The sequence below is a fragment of the Rattus norvegicus genome, chromosome 12 (genome assembly GCF_021556685.1).
Source record: "Rattus norvegicus strain SHRSP/BbbUtx chromosome 12, alternate assembly SHRSP_T2T, whole genome shotgun sequence".
Lineage (NCBI taxonomy): Eukaryota > Metazoa > Chordata > Mammalia > Rodentia > Muridae > Rattus > Rattus norvegicus.
In genome coordinates, this window is record NC_141545.1 from 46,877,393 (window position 1) to 46,882,374 (window position 4,982).

At 45.6% G+C, this 4,982-nt stretch overlaps 1 pseudogene; it reads right to left on the reverse strand.

The window, feature by feature from the left end:
- Positions 1-4,371: 4,371 nt before the first annotated feature.
- On the reverse strand, positions 4,372-4,779 carry Rps17-ps13 (ribosomal protein S17, pseudogene 13; annotated as a pseudogene).
- Between the last annotated feature and the right edge of the window lie 203 nt (positions 4,780-4,982).

A 4,982-nucleotide genomic window follows, 5' to 3' on the forward strand; every position in this document is an offset into this window, starting at 1 on the left:
CTGGGAAGGATATATCTCTCCTGTACACTGAGATGCATCTTTGTATCTTCGGCTTTGAATATAAATGATACAAGTCACTTGGCCATCCATACAGAGGTGCATTTCAGCCTGGGTCCCTGTCTCATTGCACAAAATCAATCTCAGGTGCACTGTGCCTTTGGGCTTGGGCAAAGAGATGCTGAGTAGTGAAATACCCAGACAGACTTTGACGGAAGTGGTCCAAGGAGAGCAGTCCAAAGCAGGAGCTTTGTAGCCAGTCAGATCTGAGCAGCACCTATGGGTTTGCACCTTCTTTGTGTGTGTAGTGTGTATGAAAATGCAGAAAGTAGGAAGTGGAGGCCAAGCATACATCCACCTTACCCTCTTGGGATTCTTAACCACAAGGAGACAAAGCTAGAAATAGCAATGCTGTGCTTCCAGGAAACCCCCAGGAAATGAGTCACGCATTGCTTCAACTCACACCGAGTGTGGATTGACCTGGCTATCAGTCTCCACAGAGCCTAACACATAATTGTGCTATGTCTCAGCTTGCCCTCGGAAAATGGGGATCATGATTCCCGTTAGGGAACTGTGAGGGGATGCTTTTTTGAAAGTTATGAAGTTATATCTTCACTGAACAAAAGACGACAGCAAGAGGCACGCCTGGAAAGGTTTCAGTTCTTCGATGGATTCTTTCGAGTGTTAATTTTTGTAGATCAAAATTTTCAGATACTAAACGAAAAGGTGGTGGAGAGAGAGATTAAAGGATAGATTTTCTTGGGTGGTTGTTTCCATGGTAACCGGCTCAGAGGTATCATCTGTTGGCTGAAATACAGATAAATAGGAAAATGATGGTGACACGCTTCGCACAGTGCACAGCCCATAGCAGAAAAACCACGGTATAGGAAATAAGACGCAGAGCCCCTGTAACAGCCTGGATATCAATGCAATCCTTCTCTCGGAGAGCATGGAGGGAAATTTCTTTCTCCTTTGGAAGACTCCTGCCTGAGCATTTTGATGTCCAAGATGTTTCTGAGACAGAGAAACTAGAAGGGACGCGACCTAGACACACAGTTGGATGTATGGATTCTTCCATGTTCTGAAGCAGCAGTTTCTCCGTCTCACTAAAGACATCTTCACCTGGTTCAGGATTAGAGCATTCACCTGTGTGTCACCATCTCAAAAGTTCATCGTGCTTTCTTTCACAGTTGGACTCTGATGCACCCAAGATTGATTTTGTGGGATGAGATAGGACCAAGGCTGAAATGCTTTTCTGTATGGATGGCCAGGCGACCGGTATCTTTTATTTTCAAAGCCACGGCGTCTCCATTGATCTTCACGGGAACCTCTGTCTTAAAAACCCAAGAGTCTTTGAAATGTGTAGGCTCACCTCTGAACTTTCTATTAGGTTACACAAGCCTATTTATCTTTCTTGGGTTGGAGCACGTTCTAGAAAGTTCCCTGGCTTCATCAGTAGCACCTTGTGATGCATGATACTCAATTGACTTGGTTTTTGTGATGGTTTTCATATGCTTGGCTCAGGGAGTAGCACTATTTGGAGGTGTGGCCTTGTTGGAGTGGGTGTGTCACTGTGGGCGTGGGCTTTAAGACCTTAGTCCTAGCTGCCTGGAAGCCAGTTTTCCACTAGCAGCCTTCAGATAAAGATGTAGAACTCTCAGCTCCTCCTGCACCATGCCTGCCTGGACGCTGCCATGTTCCTGCCTTGATGATAATGGACTGAACCTCTGAACCTGTAAGCCAGCACCAAGTAAATGTTATCCTTATAAGAGTTGCCTTAGTCATGGTGTTTGTTCACAGCAGTAAAACCCTAAGACAGTTTTCTTTATACTAATCTTGGCACCTTGATTTTCCATATATATTTCAGAGTCACCTTATAAATTTCCACCAAAACACACATGTGGCAGGGCTTTGATGCCAGTGTCCAGATAAATTTGGGGAGGAGAGATGTCCTTACAAACTTGGTTTGTTGTTTTCACCCATAGCCACTGAGGTAGGGTCTGTTGTGATCCCATGTGATAGACAAGCTGTGTCTGGGATGGGAAGTAATCTAGACTGTGGACTGGATACATTCTGTCCTACATGGAGATACATTTTAGCATTGATATGGTTTCAGAGTCACTGCTTTATAACAGGAATAAGAGCAATCCCTCTGTACTGTTTTTATTACTTTGGTATTTATTTATTTATCTATTTATTTATTTATTGTGAAAGGGGGGGTTGCTGGGCTGGATATACAGGGCCTTAAACTTACAGAGTATCTACCAATGGGCTATAGTTTCACCCCTCAAGTTCAAACTCAAGCATCTCTACTTTAAAAATATTAGCACTGCTCTCAGTGGTGGTTTTTGCCTACAGAGGGAAGTGTTAGTTAGAGTCCAGAAGCCTGTTGAGTGCTCAGCTCTAAATCTGACATCTATATCCTCCCCGGGGCTCAGAGAAGAGCTCAGAAGAGGCAGAAACAATGAAGGCGTTAGAAGATAGGAGGGAAGGCTGCTACATTCTGTCTTCTGGGTGTGGAGTGGATGCCACACCTGTGAACTCACAGCTGCAATGGCTACTTGCATGGGGCTGGCTCTATCAGTATTCCTTCATGGGGTGTGGAGGGCTTATAAGGCTCCACCCCTCCCAGAGGAGCTATGGGCATTTAAAGGTTGCAGGAGAAGTTGAAGCCATATTTCTGGACAGAGTGCCTTAATTCATTCTCATGCAGGCAGCACTAGGAATGATGGGTCCCCAAAAAGACATGAAAGATGAAAGTTGAAGTGGAAATGGAGCTGGGGAGGAAGAAGAGGAGGAGGAGGGATAGGAAGAGGAGGAGGAGGGATAGGAGGAGGAATAGGAGGAGGAGGAATAGGAGGAATAAGAGGAGGAGGAAGGGGAGGAAGAGGAGGGATAGGAAGAGGAGGGATAGGAGGAGGAGGAAGGGGAGGAGGAATAGGAGGAGGAGGAATAGGAGGAATAAGAGGAGGAGGAGGGGAGGAGGAGGGATAAGAAGAGGAGGAGGGATAGGAGGAGGAATAGGAGGCAAAGGAGGAGGAGGGAGAGGAAGAGGAAGGGGAGGAGGAGAAGGAGGATTAAGGAGGAGGAGGGATTTGGTGAGGGACAGGATAAGAGATGATAATGGGAGCATTTTGATCAAAGAATATCTATCTTCCTATCTATCTAGTTTGTGTATGTGTAAAACTATGGAAGAATAAATACATTACTTGTTTATAATAAACACATTATATTAGTTTACCAAGTAGCCCTGGCTGGCTTGCGTAGACAACTCTTTATAGACCAGTCTGGCTCCAAACTCAAAGACATCTTCCTGTACCTGCCTCCTGAGTACTGGGATTAACAGTGTAGGCCACCATGCTTGGCCCATAAAAAACAAAAAGCAAATAGGTCCAGCCAAGATTGTGGTCATTAAAAGCCCACTGGAGACCCTCGAAGGCAGCATCCAATGAAAGAAGTCAAGTCACTGGTTCACTCCCTCAGGGCTTTCAAGATGGACGGGGACATTCAGCCCAGGAGGGCTCAGTAGGAGAGGTGCCAAAATCACCATGCTGGATAGAAGAGTATCTGTGAACTGAGAAATGTGCTGTGCTTGGATTTTTCTTACTGAAAATAAAACCCTCATTATGATTCTTTGATCCTCAGGATGATTTTACAAACTCTTTGATATTATTTTTAAAGATTTGTTTATTTGTCTTATGACACTTATTTTATTTTCTCTGTATGAGTGTTTCGTTGGCTTATGCACCATGTATCTGCAGTGCCCACAGAGGCCAGAAGAGGGCACCAGATGCCCTAGAACTAGAGTTACAGACGGTTGTGAGCCACTTATGCAGGTGCTGCGAACTGAATGCAAGTCCTCTGAAGAGTAGCTATTGCTCTTCACTACTGAGCCATCTCTCCAGCTCCTGGTTTTCTGCTTTAATCTTCATTTAAGCTGATACCTTAATTATTTGCTACATAGTTCCTGGAGTACTTACAGCATTCGATGGGTATTCTCTCCTATCCCATTTATATGTTGCCATCTGTCTTAGTTAGGATTTTACTGCTGTGACTAGACACCATGACCAGGGCAACTCTTATAAGGACAACATTTAATTGGGGCTGGCTTACAGGTTCAGAGGTTCAGTCCATTATCATCAAGGCAGGAACATGGCAGCATCTAGGCCAGCATGGTGCAGGAGGAGTTGAGAGTTCTACATTTTCATCTGAAGGCTGCTAGCAGAATAGTGATTTCCAGGCAGCCAGGATGAGAGTGCTAAAACCCACGCCCACAGTGACACACCTACTCTAATAGGGCCACGCCCACTCCAACAAGGCCACACCTTCTTTTTTTGTTTGTTTTCAGATTTATTGAAAATATGGCCTAACAGATTAAACAGCTCCACGTGGTGTTCTGAAATTCATCCCAACCGTAAGCTGAGTGACCTGGAGGTTAGAGAGACTGCCAAAGTCCAGAAGCTTCAGCTTTTCCTTGGTGTCAGGCTCTACCTCAATGATCTCCTGATCTAGGGGTGAGACCTCAGGAACATAATTATCTCTACTCTTTCTCTCTTCTTCCTGCACCTTGATAGAGATACCTCTCACAGGACCTCTCAATTCTCTTCATCAGATATATGACATAGCTGGCAATCCTGTTCTGAAGTTTTTTTTGCTGGAGATGGTGGCAATCTCCTTGCACACACACTTGTTGGTGTGGAAGTCATTACCCAGGCACGTGTAGTACTTCTCAATGACAACCTGGGCGGTCTTCTTCACAGTCTTGGCGCAAATACTGCCCATGTCGATGGGTCTTGGTAAAAGAGGAAACAGAAAACACAGAGAGGCCTATTAAAGCGCCAAGGCCACACCTCCTCCAACAGGGCCACACCTCCTCCAACAGGGCCACACCTCCTCCAACAGGGCCACACCTCCTCCAACAGGGCCACACCTCCTCCAACAGGGCCACACCTCCTCCAACAGGGCCACACCTCCTCCAACAGGGC